Consider the following 20,647-nt stretch of genomic DNA (forward strand, 5'->3'; position numbering starts at 1 on the left):
CCAACCAGCTCCCAGCGCGAGCCGCCGCGGCCGCCGCAGCGCCCCGCCGCCAGGACCTGATGCGCATCCATATTAGCCGTCCGAGCGCAGGAATCCGGCCCGACCCGCGCCACCGCGCCCGCCGCGGAATTTATTTTTAACCAGCACCGCCGGGACTCGGATGGTGCGCGCACCGCCGGCCAGAAACATCTTCCCAGCGCTGCTCTCCATCTTCCGCCCTCTCTCCCCCGACATCCTCCCCCCCATGTGGGAGGGGAAACTTTTCTCCTACATACTTTCGAGTCCCTCTCGGGCCGAGAAGCGCGGAGATGACGGCGCCCGCCCGCCGCCGCAAGGTATCCGGGGGTGCCCGCCTGGGGTGCTCGTTCGGGGGTGCCCGCTCGGGGCTGCGCGGTGGGAGCATCCGCCGCGCCCTGCTCCGCGGACTTTGATCCTCCCCGGCGGACGGCGCCGGCCGGGAGGGGGCCGCGGGCAACCCTGCGCCCTCCCCCATTCCCGGCTCCTGGCTGGGGGTCACGCCGACCACCGCCCCAGGGGGAGGTGGGGGCCGGAGCCGTGTCCGCGCGTATTGTTCCCTTGCCCTTCCGTTGGCGGTGTACGTGTTTTCGTGGGAGCCATCGGTGTGGAGCGGAGCCTGCATCGCGGGGGGGGGGGGGAACCTCGGCACCCGGCGCCGTCACGAGCACAGGAAGGAGGCCGGGAGCATCCGAGGCGGGGCCGGCCGCCGGGCCCGCTTCGCCGCCCAGCTGTGGAGCGCGCTCGGAAACTTTTGTCCGCCGCCCGCTGGACCAATTTTTCCCGAGTTCTGGGGCTTCCCTTCCTCCTCCCATCCCGGCCCGCAGCGCCGAGCCGGGGCGGGGGCGGGGAGGGGGCCGGCGTCGACGGGCAGGGGACCCAGTGCGGGGAGCCCCCCCACCCGGCCTCGGGCCCGGCCCCCCGCGCCCCCTCCCCACTCGCGGTCTCTTAGGAAACTGCGACCTTAATTGTTGCTAAGGAGCAGGGGAGGTCCTTCCCGTCGCCGGCCCCCTCCCTGGGAAGCGGCGTGTTTTCTGGAGGGGCCGAGGGTCGCGTCGAGGATGTGGTTACTCGCTCCCCGGCCGCTCGCGGGGCCGGGCCAGGCGCGTGAGTGCGGGACGCGGCGGCGGAGCCCACTTCTCTGCGGGGCCACTTTCTTTTTCGGGCGGGCGGGGGGGGTCGGGGGCGGCCCCGGGCAGAGGAGGGGCGCAGGGGGCACGAGGACCCCGGGGTCGCGGGGACCGGCCAGCGGGCGGGCCGGTTGACAGGCGCCGCGTGCAGCTCGCGTCCAGCGTCCGTGGTGCATCCGTGATGGGTTATAAAAGAGGAGGAAAGTATTTCTCCTTGCTCAGCAGATTTGCCCTCCCTCGCTCCTTACTGGTTAGAAGATAGAACGTGAGCCCAGATCCGGACGAGCAGTTCACATTCCATTACGAAATTCTACACGGCTTCAGAGCCAGCAGCAGCACACATTCGGGGCACTTTGGAGTTTTTTCTTCTTTTTGGGGGGATGGTGGTGGTGGTGCAGAGAGATAGAAGGGTGAATAAAAAATATAACTTTTTTGGTATGCTGAAAAACCTGTCTGAGGGTTTTCATCAATAGAAAAATTAAGCCTCGTGCTTGTTTTAGAGTTTAGATTTAAGCCTAGCCTTTTAAAAAGTCAATGGAAATAAAGTTTGTCTCTTGGATAGGGATGCTGGAAATAGCGAGGTATTTCGGTCTCGAAGAGGAGACTTGAGATGATTTCTGCAAAGGCTGAGTTGCTAATGTGCATCCCATATTTTCGAGATCTTTTTCCTTTTAGACACGAAGTGGTCTGTGCATGCGCGTGAGTGTATTCTGAAATAAGTTTAGTTGAAGTGGAAGGTGGAGAAAAGGGAACTGCAGAGCAAAGAATGGTTTTTGTTAGTTTTAGGGTGGTGTTTTTTTTTTTTTTTTTTTCCTTCTCCCCATAGCCCTTAAAAGCATCCTCTAGACCTGGTGCTTTTTCGAGTAGGCAGGTATGGTTCTAAGACATAGTGTAACCCGGAAGTCTCAGTTACAGGCTGGAGTCCTGGCTGAAACGTTTTTTTTTTTCTTCTTAAACATTTAGTTCTGTGCTTCTTCAAGAGTTACACAGAACTTTTGAAGAAATGAGTTCGAAATTAGTCTTCAAATAATTTATGCAGCGGTGAGCCACTAATGTTAGGGGTTTTTTTTGTTATTGTTTGTTTGTTTGTGTTTTACCTCTGCATTTTGGAGGGAGCTTTCTGGGTACCCGCTGATGGATCCTGCTTTGATGTGTTTTGAGCTTTGGTTACACTGATGAATTAAACATTTGAATGTCTTTTATCAAGTTTTAAATGTGTGAAAAAACACCTTCTCTCCCACCCACCCCCACTTTTACAAAAGAAAGGGAGAGCCCTTTGATTTGGTTATTTGTTTAGCTTCTGCTCCATTTTAGGTTGTTAATGAACTTGCACTGTTTTATCCTTCTTAAAAAATATTGCTATGCAGATTGCATTTTGGGGTGTCTTGTTTTTAATGGATTTGCTGGTTCTATGGTAAATGCTGCTGAGGCTTACTGTTACATGGCACATCGTTCTCTGGGGTTTTCTAGGTAACTACCTCATTTCTCATCAGAAATTCAGAGCCTCAGCCCCTACAGCAGACATGTATTTGTTATGTGATGGGGAAGATGGGTCTGACTCAGCTGGTACAGGTGGTGTATCCATTCCTAACTATTTACGTCATCCAGCAAGTGACCTTTTGATTGAAGGGTCTTTTCTTTTAGGTATCTTCAGGGAGACTGCTGAGATCTTGTTTGCATCCACCACAGGTCTAGAATATTGAAGAAGGAAAACAAACCTGCCTTGTTAGTGTGCATCTGATCGAGTTGTTTATTGGTTATCTGCTGTATTGTCAGGCAATAGCTAGTTGCCATGATGTGGCTTGCGTTTTTACTCTTCAGTTTTAAACTGCTGTGTTGATCCACTTCCTCAGGTCAGTTTGGAAGTCTTGGCTTGCAGTCTTCATGCTCTCACTTGTTAACATCACTTAACTACCTTCAGCAAAGGAGAATTCCTGGTTAAGGACGTTAAAACATTCTACCCTTTTAGGATTTTGTAGGATATAATTAATATAAATTTAACTTCTACAAAAATTGGTTAAACATGCTCACTAGAAACAGTCAGAAGTGAATCCTTTTGGTGTTTCTATTCATTATCCTTCTGAAAAGTAGGTGGTGCTTAAAAGGTCATAGGATAAGGGTTGCTAAGCAGCTAAACAGAAGGATGCTAAAATTAACCGAAGCATTTTTGAAAGGGAGTCCTTCCCTGTTTTACATTATTTAGTAGATTTAATTAATTTCTGAATCCTCCCTGTCCTCTGACCTAGGAAGGTAGTAGGCTGTTAAGTTTGTTTTGTTTTTGTTATCATATTTAAATAATCTCTCTTTCTTTTGTGAGTGTCTTTTAATTGAAGTTCATGCTCTCTGACCAGCTCTGGTGTCAGATGGCAGCTAGTCTGGGCCGCCTTCTTGTCTGATACCCATGTGTTCAGGTTAAACCTCCCCTTCCTGAGGATGTATGTGTGCGGCTTCACCGTAGCTCATTCATTCATAGCAGACTGGTGAGTTTGCTTTGGAAAATCTAGCTCATCCGCGAAGTGATGTCTGCCTTTACTCCTTATTAAACGGATTTGCATTAGAAAGATAGAAATGTAATATAGTATCGATAGAGAGTATGCGATATAGTCCCTCCTGATAACAGGACAATGGTCGGCTTCCCCCTTGCCTGAGATTAGATTAGGCTTTGGTAGGATTCCAACTCCCCATCTTAGTTTATTCGGCCCAGTTTTTAATACCTTTTAGAAAATAATTGTATTAGGTTTGGAGTATCTTTGGAAGGGTGACCAAATGTAAAAAAAAAAAATTTTTTTTTAGGTGTGATTTATCTAACATTTCTGCTGTGAGTGGGTTTAAGGATCTTGAAGTTGTGCAGTGAGATAAAACCGTTGAAGTCTTAACTGAAGCCATGGTTGGGAAGCATCATCTCTTGGTTGAAAGGCAAGCCTGCTCTAAGTCCGAAGTTTCCCTGCCTCAGATTCGCTCCCGTACATCTGACCTACTGAACAGGCGAAGTTGAGTAACATTTTTTATATCCAGATATAATTAAGAAATTGGACGGGTTCTTTGGGAGGGGGCAGGGTACATGAGTTCTCCCTCTCGCCTTCTCCGTCAGACTTAGAAAGTGATTTTTGAGTAGAAAGAGCCACGGCCCTCTTCAAAAAGCAGGGGTCAGATTGTGATTTCCACGCCCCGAGGGCCTCCCCTAGGAAGCACAGAGGGAGGCATACGATGTGCTTTCTGAAATGCATCACTTATTTTTAATTTCCCCACTCCCAAAGAAGGCAGAATAGAGAGGAAATACATCTGCTGTGTTTTCACCATGACTGAGGTCGCAGAACAAGGAAGGTGGGGGGGTCAGGGAGACAGACTTTTTACGTTGACTGCCCTGCCCTGTGGGACAGTGTCGCCGCCTGTGCTGGTCTCAGGGTCTCTGGTCACCTTCGGGGTGTTTGCCCTTCTCATGAAGGGAAGCCAGCGTGGAGTGGAGCCAGAGGCCGTTCTCCCTTTGGGTTGGTGGAGTCCAAGGGAAGCCTGGGAGGAGGGCTCAGGGGGCTGTTCCTTCCAGTTCCTGGTGCATCTTGTTTCTAATGGTCCTCCAGGGTACAGGTGAGCCCATCGGCCCATCAGTGAAGGTGGTGGCCTGTGAGTAGGTGCTTCAGACAAAAGAAGTGGGAGAGGGTGGAGATGTTTGCTCAGTGTGATTCAAGCAAGTAATGCTAAGAGAATTCGAAAGCCTCTGTAAAGTCCCCAAGACTGGGGAGACTGGGTGCTGCCTGCCCTTGCGGGATTTACCTGAGGCCTTTCAGACTCCCTGAGGGCGGGTGGTCCTGATAAGGTAGAGACAGCCCAGGGAATACCCCCCACCCCCATTTCTTTGTCAGCCAACCAGACTGCAACGAAAAAGTCTCAGTGGGGGTAATTAGATAAAGCTTTTAAATGGCTCTATTTGTTTTTCCACTGTCTTGCTTAGTATCTCCTCCCCCCCCCCTTTTTCAGAGGCTGTGGGGTAGGATGGTCAAAAGAATGTTTGAGGCTTAGTGGCGTAATGACTTTTAAAATTTCAGCTTTCACGAGAGTGTACCTTTGACAAAGTCTTCACCCTGCTTTTGTGAAGGCCTTGAACGGAGATTCAGGAGATTCGTAACTTATCCTGAGAGCAGCAGACACGGCAGGGGTTAGGCAGGTATAGGAACCCATTTTACAGCTGTGCCAGTTTCCACTCTGGCTGGTAATAAGCCTGATCCCAGTCTAGCTCCGTATGACACCTGCTTTTTAAAGTCCGATTAGCCTCAGAACACTGAGCATTAAATATGTGTTTGTCTGTGTGTTTTAAATGAGACCAGATCCTTTTCACAATAATTCTGTGTTGAATTTGAAGATGTAAGGTAATGAAAAAGAAACTTTTTAGCCTTTGGCACATCTCTGTTGATGAATGTGATTATACACATTTTTTTCAGTAGGTTTTCTACCTCCTGGAATTGTTGTAAGGATAATAAATGTTCCAGAAACTCAAAATCTATATATGGAAGAAAGTGGTATATTTTGAGCTCAGGAAGCTTTGTGGGTATCCACTCTGGATTTCCTTTCCAGAGTTGTGCACAACTCCAGGACTTGAGGCAAAATTCGCCTAGGGTTTATGTTCTAATTGAGGAAATGCAGCACTTTCTTTTTGCTTTGGGTGCCGAGAGACAAACAGAACGAGTCGATTTTTCTTAATGAAGTTCACTTCAGGGTGGATTTTAAGGACAAGGCACGTCGTAAGCTTTGGACTCACCCTTTAAAGCAGTGGTTCTCAGAGTTGGCGGTTTGCCCCCAGGGGCATTTGGCAATGTCTGGAGACATTTTTGATTGCCTTGCTCGGGGGAGGGGTGCTACCGGCCTCCAGTGGGTAGAGGCCCGGGATGCTGCTACTCATCCCACAATGCACCGGCTGGCCTCACAACAAAGAATTAGCCAGTCCAGAATGTCAGTAGGTGGAGGTTGAGAAAGCCTGCTTTAAAGGTACGGTAGTCGTGGCCTGTGGCCTGTGTGCAAGTAGCCTGGGTGTCCTCCGTGCAGGGCACGTGATCTCTTTGCAGATCTGAAATTTCATAAAGCAAGTGAGCTCCCATTACATGCCTGTAAGGTACCACGGTTGGCACATTCAGGGGTTCACAGAAAATTCGGGGTTGGGGAAAACATTAAGTGGCGTTAAATATATTTAAAAACCCCATAGTAAATAAAAGTTCTAGAACTCATCTGCTCCTAAAACAAACCAGATTCGTTGGCACTGGGAAACTGTTCCGAGTCACTTCTTCAGTTATTGGGAAACTCGGTCTGGTGCTGTCATCTGCCAGTTCTCCCTCATGTTTTAAGTTATGTGGAGTGTCTCTCCCCGCCCCCCCAAGTGTTTGAACTAGCCTTTACTCGCTTGACAGTCCATGTTTTTGCACTCATAAGTGCAAAAGAAGTCTTCCTTTGTTTTGTTTTGTCAAGTTTTTGCAAAATTCTTACATAACTATCCACCCTTTTTACAAGGCAGAGTTTGGGCACTGGTCTTCTGTCCATACATCTCCTCTTGAGGGGGTGGCTGGCGGGCTGCTGCCATTGCTGGAAGGGATGGGGAGGGAACATGGGGGAAGACACTGGTTATTTTTGTGTTCATGAGACTCCTGGATCTCACATACGTGAAAAGGTAGTTGATTTAAAGAAACAGAATGTGGTATATGAACTTGAAACTGAATTTCCTCAGGCCCAGAAAGGTCTAGGATAGTGACAGGAGTGATCATGAAGCCACAGGTGCCACTTGCCTGACCCTTGTTCTCCCCGCCCCGCCCCTGCCCACCACCACCACTCCCCAGGCCTCTGTCATACAGGCAGGAGGTGAGGAGCTAAGGAGGCAGGAAGAGAGGGGGAGAGAATTCCAGAAAGAGAAGGGCTGTTTGCCTGTGCTGGAAAGTCGCAATTGCCCCTAAGATGGCCTGGGCTCCCACGGATCTTAGAGAAACACGTGGCTCTGGAAGGTAGCTTTTTTTAAAAAAAACAAAACAAAACAAAAAAAACATCTTAAGCCCAGGGATAGACAGTAAGCATCTGTCTGCATCTGTTTGTGCTGCTTTTGCTCAGGCACCTGTTCTGAAGCCACCTTGGCCATCTTGTCCCGAAAAACGGGAGCCGTGGATTCTGGTGCTCTTCTGTCCTCTCCTTTAGCCTGTAATCTGGCAGCTCCCTGCCCTCTATCTCCATTTACAGCTTTTTCCAAGCCCAGACCTTTTGTCACCCAGCTCTCCTGCAGGTGCTTCAGAGGTAACCTGTAAAAAGAAAAGTCCTCTCCCTCACTTCTAGAAGGTGGTCTGAAATGCACCGTCTACCCAGTCTTCCGGCCAGGAAGCGCTTTGCCATCCTTGCTTGGGTCCGTCTCAGTCCCGAAGTTCAGTGAGCAGTCCCCCCCGGAAACTCCTCTGCAGTCAGACTCTGGTATTGGCTCTGCAAGGCCCCTGACCTCAGGTCCTCATCATGTCGCAAACACCTCCTCAGTTAGCTTCCCGCCACCCGTGTTTCCCTGCTGCAGCTCATCGTCCGCTCTGCTCAGAAACTCAAGCTGTACGTGGTGTTTGCCTGCTGAAAAACATCTCTTGGCTCCCTGTTGTCTACAGGAAGAAATCCAAACTCCTCCACTTGGCACCCGAGGACCTTCATCGTCAGCTTCCAGGCTGTCTTAGTAGTTTCAGCTCTTGCCGCTTCTCTGCGCCACTGACGCACTGAATGATTTCTGACTGTCTTGGTGTTCGCGTGGGTTGTTCACTTGGACTTGTCCCCATCCACTTCTAGCAAACAGTGTGTCTTAGATCTTCTTTCAGTCCGCTCTCAGAACCACCAGGGAAAATCTGGTCCTCCGTCCAGAGTAACTCTTACCCCCCCATCTGTCCAGTCTGTCATAATTTACCTATTGACATGTTTTCCCCACCTCAAGAGTGGGGAGGGACTTTGACTCTTATTTTTCCACCTTCTGTACCTAGCTCAAGCATTGCATAGTATGTCTTTTGGATCCATTTTCTAATGCAAAAGCGAGAGTATTTAGAGAAGAGCTCATATAATTTGGTAGCTAAGTCCTACATATCAGTACAGACTGAGAGAAGGAAACAGAAGTAAACTTGAGTTTTTAACACACCCATCACACAGAGAGACTTGGTGCTAAGTGCACGCTGGTGGAAAATAATTTTGAATTACAGAAATTTTAAAATAAAACTTTGCTCAGCTTAATTTACTCGAAATTAAAGAGGAAAAAAAATCTTTGTTAATGCCTGATTGCACTAAAAGCTGTCTCACTAGGGCCCTTACTAATTATAACCACTTTTCATGGCTCTCGGTTTGAAGTTTATATTAAATAGGAGAGATGGGCACACAGATCAAAGCCCAAAATCATTTCAGAGCTCCAACGTGTGGGCCCATTTTCTCTGCTTAGTTAGACTTTTGTTTCATTAGTGGTATGAGTTAATAGGAGTGTTGGTCTGTGTATAATTTAACTTTTCTTTTTTCCGTTACTCCTTGGATTTAAAACAAAATACCAAACCAGAAACCTACAGGTCATAGATCTTGCTTTATTTGTGTGTGTGTGTGTGTGTGTGTGTGTGTGTGTGTGCGCGCAGGTGCAATATTCATATTTGATAGAAGCTGATTATAGATAATACTTACAGAAAGAATCATTCCCCTGTTTTAGGGGAGCTAAGACTCTCCCACTGTTTAGGGGAGCTTCGTTTATTATTTAAAAAAAACCACTTCTGAATACACAAAGTCATCTCAAACTGTGTAAGTTTCTTTTAAGGGAGGTATATAGAGCTTCAGAAAGAGGGGAGATAGCAGAAAGATTGGATCAGAGAGAAGTGTTTTGCTTATGGACCCTTTTGTACCTTAAAAAGTTTTTTAGAACTGCATAGTCGAAGTTCTTGGTATCCTTGATACAGAATGAAATCCTAGCTGATTAAAAATATATTCCTACCTTTTAAATAGTCCTGTCATGCTTACCTAATAACTAGAGTTCAGGCTCAGGTCTGGCAGATACATTCAGATCTAATAGTCTAACTCTGGGGGCGCCTGGGTGGCACAGCGGTTAAGCGTCTGCCTTCGGCTCAGGGCGTGATCCCAGTGTTATGGGATCGAGCCCCACATCAGGCTCCTCTGCTATGAGCCTGTTTCTTCCTCTCCCACTCCCCCTGCCTGTGTTCCCTCTCTCGCTGGCTGTCTCTATCTCTGTCAAATAAATAAATAAAATCTTTTAAAAAAAAAATAGTCTAACTCTGTTGTATTTCTGAGGAGGCTTGTATATTTTCCTCTCTGCTGTGGAAAACAGATTTCGTAAAAGTCATTTCTCTTCCACTTTGGGGCTTTTAATTGTTGTTTTGAGGGATAATTATATAAAACTGTTTAGTGAACATCGCAAACAGGTTTCCCATGACTTGGTTAGTTAATTCTGTATTGGATTAAACTGTTCTCCTTAAAGTTTTAAACTGAGTATGATTTAAAAGAGGCTTACCTTGTACATCTCTAAACTTAATTTGTATTTAAATCATGAAAATAAGGTTTCTGAGAACTATCGGTTGTTCAGTAAAGCTTCAACCAGCCCCTTTTCCTAAAATATTTTATCATGTTGGAGTCAGGATCAGACCCCATCTGCTTTTAGAAAAATGTTTCACCTCATGAGAGACTATGGACTATGAGAAACAAACTGAGGGCTACAGAGGGGAGGGGGGTGGGGGAATGGGATAGACCGGTGATGGGTAGTAAGGAGGGCACATATTGCATGGTGCACTGGGTGTTATACACAACTAATGAATCATCGAGCCTTACATCGAAAACCGGGGATGTACTGTATGGTGACTAACATAATATAATAAAAAATCATTATTAATAAAAAAAATAAATAAATAAATAAAATAAAAAAAAAAAAGAAAAATGTTTCACCTGCAAAGTTGCTAACCTCATAGCGCTAAAAAATTTTTTTTTACATTTACAGATCTTTATTTGATTTTTATTTAGTATTTGAATATATGCTATGTGAAGGCTGCAGTGAGTACGAGGAGTGCTAGTAGGAGCAAGAGACAGTTGCTAGCTTCATAGAGGTTGGAAAACACCCATTCAACCACTAAGTCGTGTACCTCTGTGCCAAGTGCTAACAGTGGAGTGTAGAACAAGAGCATACAGAGTTTAGCCTCTGTGTGTGGCGGCGACGGAGGATACTGCGAGGCAGGTCAAGGAAGCCATCCGTGGAGCTAATATCTGAAGGATGGTGGAGGGAAGGAAGAGTGTGTTGGAGAACAGCTCATGCAAAGGCCCTGAGGTTGGAGGGGGTGTGTGTGCCCACCGAAGGGAGAGACGCGCAGTGTACGTGTGTGTGTGTGTGTGTGTGTGTGTGTGTGTAGGGGAAGAAGACACAGGAAATGAATGACAGCCCGGTGAGGTAGGTAGGGGGCTTAGCACGCTGTTTGCAGCCCACAGGTATTTGGAATTGTCTTAGGAACTTAAAGGGTGTTAGGCCAAGGAATGGCATGATGAGATTTGCGTTTTCAAAGATTATTCCTGCTCAGAGTAGAGAATAGACCAGATGACAAGGAAGCTACTGTTTTGCTTTCCATTTGCAAGATTCCTTAGGAGCCTAGTTCTCCAGATTTTGAAAATCAGTAGTGGCTTAGATATGGTGGCCATAGAGGTGGAGAGCCTGGAAGGCTTTGATAGAGATCTCAGTGGCGGGAAAGACTGGCTGCTGGCTGGGGTAACATGGTGAGAGAGAGGGAGAGATGGCTTCCAGGTCTCTTTGGCTTTTGTAGTGGTCAAGTGGGGGTGCCTTTCTCTGAGATTAGAATGCTGGATAAAGCAGGGTTTGTAAACACTGTATGTCCCCTGTTCTTTAAAGAGGGATTTTTATGGTCTTTAATACTTCTAACATCTTCTCTACTTGTACTGTTTTCATTGGTTAAATGTACATGCCCGGCCTGGGTAAAAGCCTGAGAAGTACAACTCTATTTTTTAAAAAAAGTGAGAAAAGGAAACAGACGACTAGCTTCCTCCTTCCCTCCTCTTCCTTCTTTCCTTTCAATTTCCTGATATCAAGAGGAAATGGCAGATTTTCTTGTAGATGGCCTGAGCTTCTGAATGCTTCTCAGATGAGATGTACGACGAAAACTTGAGCGCATTTAAGTTTCTGCTTGTTTTAGCGATGCTTGATGTGTTTGACTTGTGAGCTCAGGGCTCAGGGGAGGCGGCTTTGGGTGCGAACCAAGGTAGGACTCTCAAAAGGGCACGAGCCTTTGACTTGGGGGTGTCAGAACTCCTTCACGACCGGATTTTCCAACGTGTCTCTTCGTTTCTCAGTGGTCACCTGAGGCCCTGCGCGTCTCAGCACTCCATCCGTATTTTCCTTGACCGGTAATCTGTGTGGAAACAAAGTTCATTCAGTAAACAAAACTTGCTCTTGTGTCTACTGTGTGCTGGGCTTTACACTAGATCTGTGGGTGTCAAAGGAAAGGATTTAATCCCTGCCACAAGGAACGGAGCTTGTCCCCACTGAGCGATTGTCTAGCCCGTGTTTGAACACCTCTGGTGATGGCAGCCTTGCCCCCCCCAGGCAGACCTTGGGTTTTTACTGTTAATTGCCTTTTTTTTTTTTTCCAACGCAAACACATCTTTCTTTGTGGGACAAGATAGAAAGTGACGTGTTTTCCACTGAATGGGTAAAAACTAGAAGCCAGAGTACAGGCCCGCTGCTTCTCACAGTGGGACCCTCAGAGCTCAGGGTGCCGCCCTCACTTACGTTCTCCGGCACTGGAAGTCCTGCTTCCTGAGGGGGGCGCTGTCTGCCTCACCTGTCTGCACGGCCATCCCCTTGTGTGGGAGCTGGGACGCCATCCCTGCAGGTGATCTTGCAAGAAAGTGTTAGCAATGCTTCTGAATTGGGGTAATACTTTTCTCTGACGTTATACAAATGACTCATCAGGGCCTCAGATGAACCCCGGCATGTCCCAAAGATGCTTCTCTTTTATGGTATCGATCCTGACCAAGGTAACCCGAACATCCCACGGGGCCCCAGATAGTGCTGTTGTTCGCCCTCGTTGGGATCAACATGATTTTCCATTTCTTGCTCAGGAGCTTGGGTGTTTCAGCATCGCTACAACCATCAATCCCATTGGAACAGACACCACACTTCATTCCAGCCCTGTATTTGATAAGATGAACCAGTTAGGGTAAAAAAAATAAAAGAAGAGAGAAAGAAAAAGAAAGAAAGAAACTCCACAAAGTCCTACTTCTTTCTAACTGACATAGCTTGGTCAGGAGATGCTGAAAACTTCCAAGCCTGGGTGTAAGCATATTTTTTAAAAATTGAAATTTTAAGGTACTATGCAAGCAACTCCGTCTTCCAGCCTCACGGTGAGGTGTGGATGTGGGGGGTTTGACAGGAAGTTTGTTCCCAACACAGCTTACTAGATAGTGGCCTTGTGGAGAATATCCTACGTAGCTGTCCGTATATTCAGTAGCCAATATCTGGTGACAAACACATATAATCTCACTGTTGGATAACCCTTCCGTAACTGCGGACAGTGGTGACGACACACGCTATCTCTTTGGTAATTTACTTTTCTTCACGCAGTTGTGTATTTGCATCTGGTTGCCCCTCGTTGAGGGGCTCGGTGGTGTTAGGTTCCCTAGGCATTGGGGTGTTGGAATGTCTGGGTGGCTGGGTGGCTGCCTTCTGGGTATATTAGACCATCTGCTGTGTTAAGATTAAGTGGATGAAAGTTTAATATATTTTATGTAAAGCTCCTGAAGAGGTTAGTGAAACAAGTTAATAAAGAAATACATGCTTCGGAATTTTAATGAGCTTTCTTCAGAGAATTTCACAGCGTTATCAGGAAGGCCAGGCTGTGTGATGTTCTTCAGGCTGTCTGTGATACGCCCCTCCATTGTGAACCCAGAGCCATTGTTGTCTTGCGAAGACTGTGGTGTTGGGATAGGTGCTGCAGAGATGACTTTTTCCTCAGGGAAGTGGCTGCCCTGCCTTGGAGTGGGTGAGTCCCAGGCGCACGTACGTGGTCATGTCATGTCAGTAAGCACCGAGAACCCTGGTGGTGACACGTCTTCCCATTTCCATTGTTGTTCTTGTTTCCTTTTTTGAGGAGTGCTTGATGTGGATGTGGTGATGACCATGGTGTGTGGGTTGAAGCAAGTTGCTCTTTATCAGTCCGCTGGAGAGTAGATGGTGTGCGGTCATGTTCCATGCTGTGGTGTCCTCAAGAAAAAGCGTGGGGGGAGTGTATGTGTCTTGGGGAGGGACTGTGGTCAAATCATTATATTTAGAGAATGTGATCAAAATGGCCGGGCAGCTTTATTTCATTGTTATCTTGATAGTCCCTGCGATTTGGGAAGGGCACCTGTGGCTGGCCAGCCCTGGGGGGTCTGCTAGTAGTGTTGCAGCCCGTGTCTCTCTAGAAAGCTGCATGCAGAGAAACGCACCGTTAGACAGCAGGAACTGGGATGTGGTCATTCATAGTACAGAAGAGTCTACCCAGGGTGCATTTAACTAAGTTCAACAGACCGCATTTGGGTTATAGACCACCTTTGGTGAGAAACATCACTAGTCAAGGCCCGCCTGTGTTTGCTTTAAATCAGCTAAACCAGAAGTCAAGTCTTTCAGTTTCTCTTCTGCCCTTGCTAGACTTGATCCTGATCGATGACTCCTATCTGATAACAAAAATCTCAAGCCCTTCCACTTTAATTTTCGCCCTTCTTTGATGGTTAGGCTTTCACGTGGAGGAACTCTCAGCGTGGGTGCTGGGAGCCGCCCGGAACGACGTCTAACGTTTAGGGAGCATGCACGGTGACCGTGAGCCTAAATTCTTGACACCGATGGTCTCATTCTTTCCTCACAAAACCTCTTTGACCCGATGATGTAGGTCAGTTACCCTCATTATTCAGATGAGGAAATGGAAACCCAGAGTGGCCACCAGCTCCTGGGGATCAAACTGGGCAGCCTGAGTCTAGAACCCACGCTGCCTCCCATAACGACACAATATATTCAGCAAGTAAACATCCCCTGAAATCTGCCGCGTGCAGAGAGCCCTTTGGTGGCCATGGAGGGGAAGCGTGTATGAGAACGAGCATGCTGCGGGGTTGCTGGCTTCTGGCAGTAGCGGGTTATCCAGCATTTGACGAGATGAGTTCCAGTAGACCATGACTTCGGTGGAAGATCGGGAGGGGAGATGTGTGATTGCTGGAGTGAGAGGCTTGCACAGGTGGTGTTGGTTCACAGATCAGCTGGAGGGAAGTGGCTGTCCCCGGAGCCTCGGGCCGGCGCTGTAGGAAAGACCCAGGGACGAAGCCCTGAACAGACCTTTGTGGAAGATAGAATTTCCCCCAGGTCTCCATCATCAGAGAGGTTCCAGTGGATCGGAGGTTGTCTTTCACACGGTGAGGGATGCCCCTGAAGCGAAAAAGCACGTAGGCTTTGGACTTAGGGCTTCTGCTGGTCCTCTGTGCGATGGGTAGTGGGGTGCGTGCCTGTCTCTCAGGTTCTTTCTTCTGGACACCCACTTTCAGCCTCACTGAAAGTGCTTGAGCTCTGCTTCAAAGTAAGAGTAGTATGTGGGCCACTTTGGAAGAGCCTGGAAACTGTCAGCTCTATAATCAATTGAGTGTTGCTTTGGGTTTTTGTTTCAAGGGCCAGTGCCTTGAAAACAGGTCCCTTGTTGGTTTATGTTATAATGTGTTGTCATTGATTATATAAATTCAGGATTTTGCCTCAAGGTGTTGGGGTTCAGAACTGGCGACCTAAGAGGCCTGGGAATCTGTGGTAACTCGTGAAGTGGGTGCAGCAATTGATCTAATTATTGACCTGATCTTAAAATTTGGCCATATTCAAGGGAGGTAGCCTTTGGGACGTATTGTTCTTTTGTTGCTTTTTAAGCAGTAGGAGCCCTGTGGACTGGAGAGCTGTGGTAGAAGGATGGCCTGTCTCCCTTCGGATGATTTTGGGATGGAGGTCACCATTGTGCATTGATCTGCCCTTTTTGGGGGTGCCTGAGGAAGTTATGGGAACTGGCAGATCTTGAATTGCAATGAGCACTTGATGGTCTGTTTCCTGTTTCCGGTGGGTCTGTGGAGAGGGATTGTTTTGAAATTGGTAACAAATAGAAAATTTCAGCCTTGTGTGCCACCAGCCCAGTTACAACGGAGCTGTCTTTTGTGCTACCATCCTCAGCATCCTCAGTTAGCCCGAGGCAATTTGAGTTTCAGGAGAAGAGTAGTGACAAGGACTCTGGATTAGGAGGCCTGCATTCTGTGCTCCTTTTCCCATCTGCGGAATACCACCATCAGCTTCACTGCCTCGGGAGTGGGCATCACTTCTGGGACACTTTCCCCGGGTACTAGGCTCCGGGGGGCGCACAGATGAGCAAAACACGCCCTGACACTCTCCAGTGCACCCTAGCTGGCAGGGACCCCGGGGCAGGCAGAGCACTGGGGAATGGGAAGTGGTGGGGGAAAGAGGAAGTGATGTCTTCAGATGTGAAGGGCTGGCCATGCGGAGAGCCAAGGCGGGGGGCTGCTGACTTCTAGGCAGAAGGACCCTGTTCAGTCCTGGCCCCAGAGTATAGAAATACGAGTTTCTTTGGGGCCGGGTTAGGGCAGGAAGTAGAGCGTGGCTGGAGGAGAGGGTTGGGGGTGTTGAGCTGAGTTAGGCACGAGACGGGTATTGAGATGGGATTCTGGAAAAATAGACGGGCTGGGGTGTGTGGGCAGTGGTGAGCCATCACGTGCTTCGGAGTGGGGCCATGATGTGAGCGGCGTGTCTCAGAGAAAGAAGACTGCTAACCCTTTAGAAAAAGGAGGCAGTGGGGGAGACATGTCTAGCAAGTGCAGAATGAACTTGGAATTTGGTGCCGCGTTTAATAGAATAATTTATCCCCGCCCCTCAACCCCTTCACGCCCCCCCCCAAAAGATTTTTCTACCCAGGTTGTTGTGTGGGCTGCCCTCTGAAGGCTGAAATGATCGGAAAGTGGTGGGGTCCTTATTTCAGCAGGTAGAACTCGGGTCAGCAATGTATCAGCTCCCTCAGTTGTGTTTTACTCCTGGGTGCTTATAGACTTATCAGGTAGCGGAATTAGAGGAGAGAGATGCCTTTCTTTTCCCTCTGAGGGTGACATGGGGAGTCAGAGGGGACTGCTGATGCTATAATTATAATCACCCGTTTGTCAGCTGGGAGTGAATGGGCTTGGAGAGGGAGCAGGCGGAGGGCTGGCTACTGTGCAGTCCTGGATGACCTGGGGGTGAAGGTTTCGGGAGCTGAGAGCCGCTCTTGGAAATTGTCTGTTCCTAAAAAGGCAGCCGCCTGAGCAGGACGGGCTAGTGGGTCCCCCTGGTCACCCGAGCGTGTGCACGCGCCCAGGTAACCGCTCTGCCCCTCCTGCTTCCTGCCCTCTGCCCAGATTCCGTCTCCCTCTCTGAAGACGACGTCAGCCGGGAAGGGGAGCCCTGGATGCCCAGGGCTTAACACCCCCGAACCCTGTGTGTGTGTGTGTGGGGGGGGAAGTCCTATAGCAGGCCCCAAAGACCATCAGTGGATTTTTCACTACAGTAAGGACACGATATTACCTTTATTCTTAGGTTTCAAAGTCCCCCGCCCTCTAGGGAAGCCACGTCCAATTTCGTATGTGTGGCTTGATACATTTCAAAGCCGGTACTCCTGGACTGAGGGAGCTAAGAGGATTGTGAAAAATATGGGGAGGCCCCCTCAATTCGGGAGGTGGGACACAACACAGACCTTAACGTTAATAATTTCTGTCACCTAAAACTGATTTTCTAGGTTACGATGCTGTGAGCTGTGGGCCACCTCCTGTGTTTGATTTTGTCTCTGAACGTGGTCTCTCATTTGCACCAAATGTGAGCTGGAGGAAGTGGGGTGCTGGTCCGCTCTGGTGGTCCTCTCCAGCAGGGGAATGTGGCGGGAGGTATCTTTCTTGTGCTTGTGTGACAGTCGGGGCACTGGTTTGGGAAGGAATGCCCTGGGTCCGCCCCGAGCCTTGTGCTGGGTGGTCGCAAGCCTTACTCCATGGATGAGGGGGAGGTAGTATTCCCCTCTTTTTAGGAACAGGAAGCTGAGGCTTACGGGTGCTCCTATTTCTGAGGTCGTGCAGCTAGTGTCGGACTGCCGGGAAGCTTTCTGTCCTGGCCTGTCTCCACAGTCTTAAGGGACATTCTTTTACACAAAATCACACAATACCTTGGTACCTGGAGAGCTCCTAGCTGGCATTTCTGAACCTTGATTTCATTCATCTTCATTTTTTAACACTTTGCTTGGATTTGAGCAGAACATGGTATTTGAATGCCTCAAAATTTACCTGAAATATCCCTGATTGGACCAACTCCCTGTGTGTAGGACACTGGGTTGAGGCATGGTGGAGCATGGTGGTTCCTGCCTTTGGTTTGCATTATGAAAGGGATTCACGCTGCAGTGTGGACCCGGGGCCAAGTACCCATGGAAGGCTGAGGCTAACAGAAGAAGCCGAAGTGTGGGCTGAGGTTCAGGCAGGAAGGGGCAGGTGGGGTTTGGAAGTTCGGGTGATAATTGGGTTGAGGACCTCGTAGTGGGAGATGGTAGGATTGGAGGGCTCTCTGGGGCGGGTGGGGCAGAAGGGGGAGGGAGGGAGTCCTAAGGTTTTGAGCAGAGAAGTGACAGGTTGGCCCGAACTTTGGAGACCTCAGAAGGGGGAGCGTGGCCGTGTCTGTGCTTTGGGTGGCTGCTGTGGCTTGCTTCACTGTTCCCTTGTGGCCCGAGGCAGAGAGTATGTCCGCATGTCAGCTGGAACAGGCTGAACCAAGCGGTGCTCGGGATCTTGGGAGTGCCTAAAGCCACTGGCGTGATGTATACACACAGGGAGGCTTGATTTCTTTACAGCCATAGATTTGTTTAAAAGCTGAATCACATACTCTGGCTTAATATTTGACTTCTTAGTTACCAGCTCCAGATGAGCTGCCCTCAGGAGGGTGATGGGTGGAAGGGAGGGTGCCCGGAGCAGAAGGAGACCTGGTTTGTAGAAGGGCTCGGTTCAGATGCTTCTGGGCTACCCTGTCCGTCTTGGGGGCTTGTTCACTAAAATTCTGTATCATCTTTATAATGCGGACACATGGGTTTGTATGTTACTGGTGCTGGTTTACTGAAGGTGGGGCCGGAAGGCTTTCTTGGCACATGTGTGCCCTGAGCTGTGGTGGACACCTGGCTGGGAGCGCTGTGGCCCCAGGGACCGGAGCCAGTCTGCCAACCCCACCCCGCCAACCCGGTTTTCAAGTCTGTGGCCGTCTTCCGTGGTTCCTGGTGAGAGAGAAACTGGTGCTGTCTGCCACAGCCCAAAGGAGAGCAGGGATGCTCTCACCTGCCCTAACTGGGGAAAGGAAAGGCAGTCTGGATGGAGGAGCTTTACTGATAACTCCCCCATATCATGTTTACCCTTCACAGCCAACCTGCCTTCCTGGAGAAACCTGCCAAGTCTAAAGCCCTTTGCAGCCTTTCCTTTGCTCTTCGGCCCTTGCGTGAGGCTGGAAGGGCCTGAAGGAGAGGCAGCCGGGAGCCAGGGCCTGCATAACCCACGCACGCCAGATGCCACCCCCGCTGATGCAGATTCGGGGGATCTGTCATGTCACAGCCCCCTGCGTCCGATTCCACTCCGTGGACACACTCCGTACCTGTGTTCGGAGCACAGCGCTCCTCCTGGCTCCTACCCGGATGTAGCCTCCCCAGCACTTTCGCTTTTGAGCTCTGGCCTTGGGGATGCCACTCTTGCCCCCTTCCCATTCATCTGTGTCCCTAGTCATTTTGAAGAAGCAGATACCAGCTGTCCTGCGCCAGGGGGGGGTCACTGGTTTTCATGCACTGTCTCCATAGTCCACACAACGGCCGTACCATGTACCATGCTGGTGTCATTATTCACAGCTTGCAGGTACAGAAGATGGGGTTTGAGGAGAGGGTCCTAATTATACCAGGACACAGTATACAGGACACTGTGTGCTCCCCAGCTTTTGGTGCTTTGTCTCATTTAATTTGTGTATTGACCTTGTGAGGTCATTGTTTTCTCCATTTTACAGATGGGGAAGCCGAGGCTGAGAGCACTTGCCTGGGCACTCCAGCCCTGAGTGACAGAGTCAGAATTTGAGCCCCAGCCAGTGGCCTCCAGTACACGTGCTCTTAATCTTTGCTCTTCTGTATTTGTTTAAGCAGAAATTTCTCCTTTGGGGCCATCTTAAAGCTGATGGCTTCCATTGGATGTGTCTTCTAACACTGCATTTCTTTCAAGGGGGAGGAGAGGGAACTAATGTGTATCACGTACCCATTAGAGTTTTAGGCACAGAGGATGTGTTTTCCTTATCCTAGAGTACAAGCTCCACTGCGGGTTTTTTGTCCTTTTTATCTGTTTTCTCCATCCATGATGCCAAGCCCGGACCACAGCACCTGGCATGTCTGGGTGCCCCGTGAATACTCTGAATGAACGGACGAGTGAGGCAGGCTCCTGTTAGCCATATTAAGGGCGGAGGCCGTGAGGCAGAGTTGTGTGACTTGCCCGTAGACACACCACAGTTGCGAACAACTTTTGCTCTTCGCAGCACAGATCTTTTGTTCCTTTAACAGATCACTTTTACACACGTGAAATTTAGGGAGTACTCAGATCTATGTCACGGGATCGTGGGGCATGATACAAAACACTATAAATACCCAGTCTCTGGCACAGAGTAAACATTGGATGAGTGGCGTTGCGTTGGCCGTGTTTCCGATCGCTCATCTGCATATGGCTTCATTTGGGGCAGGGTTGCTGAAAATTTGCTAGCCCCTGAAACTTTTAATTTTATTAATCGGATGTTCCTATCTCTGCTGTACTCTCTGTCAAGCCATAACAAGTAGAAAAATCGGTGAAATCAGGTTAAATCTACCCCAGGCAAGGGGCTCTGACTAGCAAGGGTTGATTCAATTATATTGGTGTCTGCTTTGTTTCCAGTCAGAATGTTGTACTGGAAGGGGCCTGAGGGATCCTTGTCCAGTTATTCCCCTTGCACCCCCGAAATTTACAGGTGAAGAACCTGAGGCCTGGAGAGGTACAGGGGAAGGACTGGGGGGAACTTAGGTTCTCTTCCACGTCAGCAACCCCACCAGGTCCAGACTCCCAGAGATTTGTCCTCGGTGGGATTGTCTGAATGCTTGTGTAGGAGCCGCCATTACTCCTGCTAAGGATGTTAGTGAGTAGATCCGATCAAGAGCCCGTGAGTCAGAATCACAGTACAACGTAAACATTTCTCATTTATAAAATGTTCATATTTATTGTAAATAATACGAGGGAGTGTGAAGAACATAAAACTTCCTGTCATCCTGTCACTCAGATGGCAAAGGAAATATTCCCAAGTCTCAAAAAATTGTTCTTCCCTATTAGATTTGTGTTATGTTCTTGCCCATTTAACTCCTGCTCACTGTAGAAACTTCTAAATGAACAAAAAGGAGGAAAAGTCTAGTAAA

General features: G+C 48.7%; 1 protein-coding gene across 1 annotated transcript in view; it reads left to right on the forward strand.

Annotated features, from left to right (window-relative positions):
* Positions 1-356: 356 nt before the first annotated feature.
* Positions 357-20,647, forward strand: part of RREB1 (ras responsive element binding protein 1) — a 125,246-nt gene continuing 104,955 nt past the window's right edge. Inside the window, 1 exon segment of the mRNA XM_045811524.2 lies at positions 357-1,122. The gene's annotated coding sequence lies outside the window, so the exon portion shown is untranslated.

This window comes from Ursus americanus, chromosome 32, assembly GCF_024610735.1.
Source record: "Ursus americanus isolate L20-20 chromosome 32, mUrsAme1.1.p, whole genome shotgun sequence".
NCBI classification, from domain to species: Eukaryota; Metazoa; Chordata; class Mammalia; order Carnivora; family Ursidae; genus Ursus; species Ursus americanus.